This window comes from Cervus elaphus, chromosome 31 (genome assembly GCF_910594005.1).
Source record: "Cervus elaphus chromosome 31, mCerEla1.1, whole genome shotgun sequence".
NCBI classification, from domain to species: domain Eukaryota; kingdom Metazoa; phylum Chordata; class Mammalia; order Artiodactyla; family Cervidae; genus Cervus; species Cervus elaphus.
In genome coordinates, this window is record NC_057845.1 from 34176698 (window position 1) to 34188277 (window position 11580).

Here is an 11580-nt window from a genome sequence, read left to right on the forward strand (position 1 = left end):
TATGTGCATGCTAAGTCAATTCAGTCATGTCTGACTCTTTGTGACCCCATGGACTGCCCACCAGGCTCCTCTCTCCATGGGATTTTCCAGGCAAGAATACTGGAGTAGGTTGCCATGCCCTCTTCCAAGGTATGTACCTGACTAAAGGATCAAATCCACATCTCTTACATCTTCTGCATTGGCAGGTGTATTCTTTGCCACTAGCGCCATCTGGGAAAAGCAAATCTTATGTAAGCCTTCCATATAGCTTTCTGCAAGCCCATCACTATCTTCTGATGGTAAAATTTCTCCAGATGTTATTGGACAGTAATTGTAGTTTGGATAATTAACAAATAGTGGTTATGTATTTACCTGCAAAGTAGAGAATCAGGGCAGAAAGTTGGGGCACCCTGATAGGACGTCATCACCCCGAAAGGTGTTTATGAATATGTTCTATGATCTGTGTTTTTTTTTAAGTAGATGAATAATTTTGGAAAGTTGGGTTATAAAATGCCATTGGGGCTTCAGAAAAGTTCTGTAATAGCAAGAGGCCAAAAGGAAAGGAATTTCATTTTTCTATAATAGCTTTTGTTTATTCACATCTCTACCCCTGCCTTTTCAAATCTTTTTAAAATAAGCCTTAGGGGGAAAAATAAAAGTTAGTGCCAAATGGAAATAGGCTCTTAATTCTACCTTTTTATAATTCTGAAGCTACAACTGACCCTCCTCAATATGGTCTTCCTTTTTAACATTAATTACCTTGTTATCTGAGAGATGCAGCAGCCCTCCGCTGTCTGCTTAGGAAGAGTACCAGCAGGGCAACAGTTGGAAGTGAATTACTGTGATTGTTTGGGGCTTTAGAAAGCCCTCTCTGCTGTCTATTCTTCTTAGATTCCTTAGATTCCTGGTGGAGTCACTTGGGTATGTTTTCTAATTCAGTATTCCTGTGTCCACTGTCCAGTAAATGTATGTTTATGCTGTATGTATATAACCAATTATACTGTGGCTAGGGGCAATGTCTCTTCTGGATTCTTCACATGCCAATGATTAGAAAGTCTGGTGTAGGACTCCTGGGCATGCCCTCAGTCAAGAGGTTGGGGGAAGGTTTAGTCCATTTGCTTACAGGTTTTGCTCATTCAGATGATTGGCTATGACCACTAGGGTAAGCAGGCATCTCACTTTGTGATCCTCAATACTAATGTTTTCCTACTCAGCAGAGACTAGCACTTATTAGCAAAAATATATTAAGATTCAGAACCATAATAAGGATACTGAAGTAAACACACCCAGTCTGTTTATGTTGTTTGATTATTTTGACTGCATCCATTTGTCACTTCAGCTTAAGGCCAGTTTGGCCAATTTGATTAAATTGACTGGTTCTTTCACTGAAGTGACCAGTCAATGCTAACAAATTGGTTGTGTTTGTAGAAACTCATTAGGTTTTATCTCTGGCATTGTGTCTGCAATAGATATGGAATCAAGAATTTGACATAGGCTTTGCTTTTAGCTCTTATGGCAAGGGGTGTGGAGAATGGATCATGACTGGAATTTTATATATTTGAGATGGGCAAAATAAACCATTATTGATTTAGGCTATAAGCTAGCCCAAGTTATTAATTATCAAGGCATTCATATTTGTGATTACATTGTGCATTCTTGAAAGGTGTTTCTTTTTTGTTTTGTTTTGTTTTAATAAGCACTTGGTGTTACTCTTCTTGCTCTGAGCATCTGGGTAGTCAGTTAATGTGTGACAGGGAAGAAAAGTAATATCTATGGCAAGTGTCATGCAAATTCTTTCTTGGAAGAGAAGAAACTGCTTTCCTGCCAAAAGGAGCAGTGCTGACCATCAACACGATTCTGGTATTTGAGTTTCATTTATTTCAGACTTCTTATTTGCTATCCCGAGGGCCACATATCTTCAAGGCTTCTGCATGTCAGCTGTGTAATTGCTGTAATAATAATCTGGTATAAAAGTCAGTAGCTTTTTACTACCCAGCAAAATAATTTTCTGACATTTTTGTGTTGTGTCCAAGCAACAGTTTTAGCTACTAGCTACATTAATCACAAGGAATAATTTATAAGAATAAATTAGGAGATGAGTCTTCAAACCATCTTTTTGTGCTATTTTCATTTTCAAAGTAAAATATACTTGTCTCAGTGCTTGTTGCCAGGCACAATAAGGCCTGCTCTGAGCCCAGGGAATGCAATCAGCACCTCTGGAAGAATCCATGGTGTATCTATTAGGAATCTTGGACTGCAAACAAGGGAAACTGAAGCTAAATAAGCAGAGGAAGATTTCATGCAATAATTTATGGAGCTCACAAGGATAATTGGATGCTGAGAAAGCAGGGCAGAACCTGGATTCCAGGTAGCAGCACATAATGGGCAGCTTCTTTAGGCCACCATTGCAGGGATGAATCTGTGAGCAGCTTTTCTAACCTTTTTCCAATCTTGATGGGCCAGGTCATCAGAAAGGATCCACTAGGGAAAATGTTCCCAGCATAATATTGGAATAGTTACAGAGACAACAGGAAATGGATTATGGAAAACAAACATAATAGATGTCCTCTCTGTAGGGACATAGGGTAGTCATTTGAAGTAAGAGTGGAAAGTTTCAGTGTCATTACTTTACAAATGGAGATTGAGATCTCTGGCATTCTGTCACATAAGAACTTTTATTTCTCACAGAAACAAAACAAAACAAGATGAACTGTTCTTAGGTGGGCCATGGTAACTTTGCTCTTTTCTTTAACAATGAGCTAACTATTTCAAGAAAAAAAAATGTAGTTTTTCTTGTGGAGAGGGATTTTTGTTTGTGTTGCTTATTGTCATATTCATTGAGTTTAATACAGTACCTGGAACATGTAAATGATTTTTCAGTACTTGCAATAAGCAACCCTTTTAATCTTTCTTGGTTATTTTTTGATAGGCCTAGCTTCTTAAAAAATTAAGAAGAAACTACCTTTGTGTATGAAAAACTGAAGTTTTAATTGGATTTATCATGGCCAACAATCTTAGTTTCAGGAGAGAAATTCCAACTCTCAGAACATGCTTTCTTGGAAGTTCAACCTCTACTGAGTTTCAGTTATAATTGAGAGCAAGGCCATTCAGCCATCCATCTTCAGGAGCCTAGGACTGTTCATATGATTGAATATGTTCATGTTTAGAGAAGCATGCAGTGATATGTGATACTGCCTAGGCATTGCATCGATAGCTTCTATCTCTTAGGCTCTTGAACATTCCATCTCATTGAGAAAAAAGAAGATTCTAGCCCAAAGAAGGGACATATTATTAAACTGGTAACTCTCAAATATCCAGAATAGTTTGTTGAAAAAGAATGGCCAAACCTCTTCTGGTATTAGTACATACTAATAGAAGGATAGCATGAGTATGGCACTTTCACTGATCTTGGGCAAGGCTGCTAGGGGCATAAGCAGGAGGCTAATGAAAGAGATAAACATGAATCCAGGTGTTGGCTTAGGCTGTCAGATGGATATTGGAGCTATTTACTATGATAGGGATTATGCAAAGAAGGGCAGGATCAAGGAAGGAGCTGATTACAGGCAGGATGATTGACCATTCCTTACTTTTTAATAAGTGATCATCGTCAAGGATTCTGGTTTCTGTGACAATTTGGACTTTACCGTAAATGTCCAATTAGAGTACCTGTGTTTGTTTATGGCTGTTCCAAGTCTTAGATACCCTGTTTCTGCTGGGATCTGTCCTATTTCTTTCTCAGGGTGAAGTGTTGGTAGTGAAGCAGATCTCATCACAACCCCTGTGCTTCAGTAGCACTCCAGTGCTGCTTCCATCACACCAGGATATCACAATGCCCTAGTTTAGAATTCACTAATTTAATAATACATTTGGCAGGTCTACATCATAATTTTTTTTTTATTTAGGTATGGAAATTACTCACAAACAAAAGCTTGGCATGGGTTGGAAAAGTCTGTTTAATATTAAAGCAATTGTAATTAGAGAAATACAAAATTTACAGAGGGAAATAAGTCTTAACTAGAAGCTGAAGCTTCATTTTCAGAACACGGTCTAGAGTCAATCTGTTTGTAAAAACATGACTTTTTTTCAGTATAAATACATTTTTACTCTAGTTATTTTTTTCCTCATTCTATTTCTCAAATCAATTGTTGATGTCTATAGGGCATACTTGGCTTCAAAGAACATCAGAGACAAGTTTATTCATTCTTTGCTGTATTCACTAAAAAAGAAAAGTTTATTCAAAATAAAGTTTCAGTGACCTATTTGTGTGTGGGTGTTTGCTTCAGAGAAGCCATCTCTAAAATCACCACAAACATACAATATTCTAATATTGAATGATCATTCTTCTGTCTATGTGTTGAAGTAAGAATTTAATCTATCTGTTAGTGCTTATTGTTTCTACCTACCCAAGACTGAACTAGATACAGTATAAGAATCAACAAAAAAATCAGACCTAACTCTGGCCTTTGAACAAATCATAGGTCTCTAGTTGCTGGATCCTTCAACCCAGCACCCTCCACTAATGGAAAGTTTTCACAATGGTAGCATGATGGCAAGGTCTGGGTTTTCTTCACCTCTATCCTGAGTCATCTGTTTTTATCAGAGTGTAGTTACTGCCCTAATGGCTCAGTAGTAAAGAATCCACCTGGCATGCAGAGACTCGGGTTTGATTGCTGGATTGGGAAAATCCCCTGGGAAAGGAAATGGCAACACACTCCAGTATTCTTGCCTGGGAAATCTCACTGATAGAGGAGCTTGGCGGGCTGCAATTCATAGGGTCTCAAAAGAGTCAGACATGACTTAGTGACTAAACAACAAAACATAGTTGCTTTACAATCTTGTCTTAATGGAGTAATAAATTAATAGAGTAATAGTGGAATAATAAATGACTCCATTTTTATTACATTTTTTATTTTTATTACAATCAAAATTAGCTATTGAAAACTAAGGGATGAGGGATAAGCTCTTTTAGATTCTTACAGGTAGAGTGACCACAAAATTTCTCTCAGAAACCTTGAGAGTAAAACCAGACAATATTAAAAACTTAAAAAAAAAAAAACTAGTCACAAGCCAGGATTATTCCAGGTAGCTCAGTGGCAAAGTATCCATCTGCTAATGCAGGAGACACAGGTTTGATCCCTGGGTGGTGTAGATGTCCTGGTGAAGGAAATGGCAACCCACTCTAGTATTCTTGCCTGGGAAATACCATGGACAAGAGGAGCCTGGCAGGATACATACAATCCATGGGGTCGCAAAGAGTTGGACCAGACTGAGCACACACACACCCATCACTCTAAGAAAACTAGTATGCATGTGGACCTGACTTGTAGATGATATGTTTTTGAACCACTTGGCTAGTATTTTTGACAACCTAATAACAGATCACTGTACTTAACCATCATGTTGATATTGTTCAAACTAAAATAAGTGAGTAATGAGTAAGTGAAATGATAAATATCTAGAATTTATAAAAGCAAAGACCTACCAAGTGGGCAGTGTAAGACAAGTTCCTTCAAATATGCAATGTTTTATTAAACTGTTGTTAATTCACCTACTCAAATGTCCCCATCTGTTAGGATGTTACTAGGTCACCTCTATGTAAACATGCACATAATATGAAGGACTCTATATTTTGTAATTTTAGTAACTGTAGTCCTTATCCAAATATCTGAGACATCTTCGTGTAGAGAGAAATACCCTGAAGCAAACACTGACTTGCTCACTTGTGATTATATTAATCATGACAAGTCAAAAGCAAAGAACAGTGACCACTATGAAATATTTTTGGTAAACTATGGTTTATGCTCTGGAGACTATTCACATAATACCTGCCTTCTGCTGCCTGAATGGTCTCTGCCTCTGACATAACCACTGCAGGACAGGCTTCCTAACCCCTATCAATAAATTTTAGTTATCTTCAGCCAAAATGATGTCATGGCTCTGCTTTCTCATGCAGAGCTTATGTTTATTTTCCAAGCTTTGATTTCCTTGGGTGAGCAGAACGTTCTCCCTGAATAATACAAAGCCTAGCAGAATTTTATTGCTAAATGCTAGATCTTTGTTCAGGGACTCAAAATTTTACCTTTGCAGGTTATATAATGCCAACAAAAATTTAATTAAAGTCAAGGTTTTTCTCATGATCTTAATCTGAAATTATAGAAGAAAATTAGGAAGTCAAATTATAATAAATATACAACATTTAAAAACTTATTCTAAATGTATTTTTAAAGCAATGGGGTTTTAGGGGAATGTATTAACAAAAACATTTTAGTAAATCTGTTTACTTTGAAAAGCCGGAGAAAGTAAATTTTACTAACTTGGAATTCAACAATTAAAAATCTAGGCATTAGGCTCAAATTTCAGTTATCTGTCATGAGTCTTAAGGAGCAGGTTTGGATGAGACTGTATTTGAGAAGTGTGCCTATTACCTCCCTGAAGAGTACCTATAAAGAAGACATTCAATTTTTATTCAATATAAATGATTTAAATTTAATCCCAGGAATACTATCAGGGTCCTCTGAGCTCAAACTTTTGGGGTTTCTTTTTAAGAAATTCTATCTACTGTGAGAATAGAGATGTTACATGACTTTTCTTTTTAAAAGATTTCTCTATAAAGAGAATTTACTTTAATAAAATAATAACCATTTTATCTTGCTGTTTTCCCTTTTATAAAATAATAATATTTCTTATGGAAACTCAGTGATCTACTTTTCCCATATATTCTGTGCACAAGTTCCTTTCAGGAATATACACGTGACCTGGGAAAGGACAAAGGGAGAACGCCAGAGATGGTGCCCACTGGGCTCCCTGGTCTTTGGAGAGGATTGAAGTTGGCCCCCGCATGCGTGTGTGCTCAGTCACTAAGTTTACCCAACTCTTTTGTGATGCCACGGATTTCTTAGACAAGAATACTGCAGTCGGTTGTCATTTCCTCCTCCAGGGGAATCTTTCTGACCCAGGGTTTGAACCCACATCTCCTCACTACAGGTGTCTTCTTTACCACTGAGCCACCTGGGAAACCCAAAGCTGGCCCCTAGGTTTGTGTTAAATTAGGAACCTGGCCTTCAGGCTGCAGCATTTAAGACAGGCAAACAAGCCTCCTTTCTGGGAAGGACTGCGGGATGGGAATTTCAGTCTACTGTGTCTACTCTAGCCCCTGAGAGGATAGCCAGATGAGTCCTCTAGAGCCCTTTAAGCACTGTTTCTTTGTTTGCTATAGGCTTGTAGAACATACTCTTTGGCCTTCAGAGCTAATAAAGCTAGGTTTTTGAGGGACTATTTCTTAGGTGGAAGCCTGGTAAGTTGTTAACTCCAAATCCTTCACTCCTCAAGGAGAAATTGGAAGTTGTGAGTGCCGAGTGTTGGCAAAATGAAGGTGAGATTTATGGTGATGTTGTGTCAAGGAGATCCAACCAGTCCATCCTAAAGGAGATCAGTCCTGCATGTTCATTGGAAGGACCGATGCTGAAGCTGAAACTCCAATACTTTGGCCACCTCATGCGAAAGGTTGACTCATTGGAAAAGACCCTGATGCTGGGAGGGATTGAGGGCAGGAGGAGAAGGGGACGACAGAAGATGAGATGGCTTGATGGCATCACCGACTCAATGGGCATGAGTTTGAGTAAACTCCGGGAGTTGGTGATGGACAGGGAGGCCTGGCGAGCTGCGATTCATGGGGTCGCAAAGAGTCAGACACGATTGAGCAACTGAACTGAACTGAGCTGTGTCTTTGTCTCTCCTACCAGTTTTGATAGACTTTTTGATATGTACTTTCCTGGACATGTAGGAGTCACTCAGATAGTTTCAGGATTTCTTTTATAGGACATTGTTCCATGTAGCTTAGATTTAGTATGTCTTTGCGAAGAGGTGGGTTGAGAAGTCTCCTATGTTGCCATCTTGGACTGGACACTGCCAAGTTATTCTAATAAAGATTATAATAATAAGACTATAGTATAATATCACCTGGTAGGATGACATAATAGTTAAACAAATAAACTTTTAATCATTTGTCAGTTTTTCTTACTGCATTGCTTAAAATGTTGTATCATTCTTCAAAAAGGTTTAAGAGAAGTGTAGGTCCACCTTATTTGTAGCATTTTTGTTTACTGTTTTCATTACAGAGTTAAGAACTACAATTTTTTTAAGAATTTCATCTATACTGGCAATGAGTAGAACACAGACATTTCAAAATTACTAGGCAAATGAGAAAACAATAGCACAATCAGATAACACCACTCAAGATTCTGATAATGATGGTGAAGTTGAACAGAAATCTCAGAAATATCTTCAGATGACCATAAATTACATGGTTTTTCTCAGAAATTAGTGAACAGTATTGAACAAGTGAACCATCATTTCCAAGGACAGAAAAGGAAATATGAGGTCCTTGAGCAGTCCTTCCTTCAACAGAAGGCATTTCATCATGTATATTTTATCATAATGGCATCAGACATACTTTTTTCTTTAAAAAACATGTGAGAAATATTTTTTTATTATGTTTGTTTACCAAAAGGTACTTGGTATATTTTACAAGTGAACAAAAGCTGAAGCCTAGAAGGCATACAAAGATTATCAAAAGGGTATTATTGAAATGGAAAATAATTCATTGCCTTCTTTAATTTGTGTTCATAAATCTAAAGGGCTTCCCTGATATCTCAGTTGATAAAGAATCTGCCTGCAATGCAGGAGACCCTGGTTCAGTTCCTAGGTTGGGAAGATCCCCTGGAGAAGGGATAGGCTATCCACTTCAGTATTCTTGGGCTGTCCTTGTGGCTCAGCTGGTAAAGAATCTGCCTGCAATGAGGGAGACCTGGGTTCGGTCCTGGAGTTCGGAAGATCCCCTGGAGAAGGGAAAGGCTACCCATTCCAGTATTCTGTCCTAGAGAATTCCATGTCCATGGGGTTGTAAAACTTGGACACCACTGGGTGACTTTCATTTTCATAAATCTAGAAATAAAATGTTTTATGGTTTGGAACATAGAATATGGACATCCTCTTCTTTAAAAAATTAGGGTAGTCAAAATATTCAAAAGCATTATGTCTTGGTGATATAAGTGCAAGAAAAAGAACAAAAGCAATGAAAAACTGGAACCCATGAGATGTGCTTGAAATCTGGAATCAGTATTTACAAGATGGATATGTTTCAGGTCAATGCATAAAAAGTTGCTGAGTGGTTAGATGCATTCAAAGAATGTTGTCCATTTTGGGTACATTTTTTTTTTTAATGAGGGATACAATTTATAGTGTATTATATTTAAAATCTTGTTAAAATTTCTAATAGCTGTTTTGTCACTGTATCTTTATTCTTACATTTATAATGAATTTACAAAATGGCATAAATGTATCTATTTTTAAAAAAAACAACTAATTAGACTCAGAGGGTAGGTGATAAGAACAAATTTTTCTGGCATACTGAAGTTAATCTGTTTTAATGAGGCCCAGAATGTTTGAACATGGATGCTTTTGATGAAAATAAATCTCTGTAATTTTAAACCTCCTGCCTTTTATCTCCTCTCCCAGATAATATAAAATGGAGACACATGATTTTAGTGTTAAGAGGCTATGGATTGTGTGACCTAGGAAATTTTGATAATTACAATGATATAAAGGGGTGTTCATGTTACAGAATTCCTAGCTTAAAGTACATAAGTAATTCCTCCTTGTTGAAATAATTGAGTAATTATTGGAATATTTAAATTTTTGAATGTGATTGTAGGTATGACAGTAAACAGCCTAAAATGTTTGGCATTACTATATGTATATATAGTATAACCTGAAATATGTGTAAATAGCAGTATTTGAGTTGTCTTCCATATGAACTAAAGCCTAACCTACTTTACACAGTCTACAGCACTCAGTCCTATTAACCTTACAACAAGAACAGCTTTTGAAAAAAACTGTTTAGATAAGGGGGGTCCTAAAACATTTTGGAAGAATTTGCCATGAAATGAGCACAAGAAACTGCATTTTTATTTTTTACACTATCATGACGAGCCAGGTGAACAAATCTGTCCTCCCAAGCAGCATATTCCTTGTCATCTGTAAAAAGAAGAATGCTAAAATCATCTCTAGATTCCCTTCCATCCCAGAAAATCTAGACATCAATGACTTAATGGCCCTCTGACCATCCAGGACTACTTTTTCTTTTTTTTTCTTTTTTAATTGGAGCATCCAGGACTTCTATATGGACTTACAGTCTCTTCTAACTTAGCTCTGAACTAAAAGGTACTTCATAATTATAGAAATTCCTAGAGGTGATTGTACTCGGCAACTTGAGTACTTTTCTCATTCTTGCTCTAGCCCAATCCCTTTCATCTTTCTTTATATGAAATTACAGATTAATGTATTTCCCTTAGGCCATATAATATGAAATTAGATCCAAATTAGGATGGTTCACTGTTGTTAACTGTGATGCTTAGAATAATTTTCAGCATACAATAGGAGCATAATAAGTATTGCTCAAATGAGTACATGAATTAATAAACCTAATAACAGAATATAATGCCTTAATTTATCTTGTTTTTGTTTCTTCTACCAAACCAACAAAAGAAAAAAGAAAGTTCTGTAAATTGAGGCAGTGCAGTAAAATATCAACTTCTGGGGGCTTCTGACAACTTATAAATATTATTCTTTTCCCCAAACTAAATCTATTTCTCATGCTTGCTTGCTTGCTTTCATACCCACACACAAACAATCGGATTTTCTTGATTTCTGACTCCAATAGAATCAGGTCAGCAGTGAGGATAGAAGCAATAAATCTCTTTATCTCTGTTGACTTTTATGGAACTGACATCTCTTAAAATATTTTTCTTGACTTTGGTGCTTTTTTTCCCGACTGATTAGGCAGTAGGGCATGGTAGTCAATTGAATCTCCAAAAATCTAATATTAAAAGCAGAAAAGAAAAGACCTGAGGGGCAACAGAATAAGTGAAGAGGACCAAAGAACATCCAATAATTCTTTTCCAAAAAATCAGAAATTGCATTTAAGTGTTAGCCTTTCTGTCTACCCAAGTTACTGTCTTTGTGGCTCTGACATTCTCTGTTTTCTATCATCAAGGCAGCATCCACTGTCTTATGTTAGTAATAGACTCAGCTCCTGAAAATTGATTGATGATAAATGTATTATAAAGTAAATGTATATATCTAATGCCAAGTAAGAAGGAAAACTTTTCTCCATCATGATAGAATAGACAAGTTATCTAAGATAATGGAATGTGCAAAATGAAAGCACAAGCTCTGGGAAATTTTATTTGTATTTTGGGATACAATTTTTGATTTGGGCATATTGACATTTGCAGGAATCAATAATAAGTAAAAGCTTGAGCATTAAACTGCAGAAAAGCATCACAAGTACTGTCTCCTTCAACTTGTAGCAAGTATGGATATGGATGATACCAAGGGCAGCAATTGAATAGTATCCAGATGCTTGAAGGCATAATTAAATTTTAAAAAGCCACACAGAGATTTTTTGCAAAGCATCATGTAACTTAGCCAACTTTTCATAAGTAATTTCCAAAGTAGTGTTATGTAAATCCCCTGGACAATATGAGAAGGAAAATAAAAAATAAACAAACAATGAAAACTTGTATGCTCCTCCCACAAGGA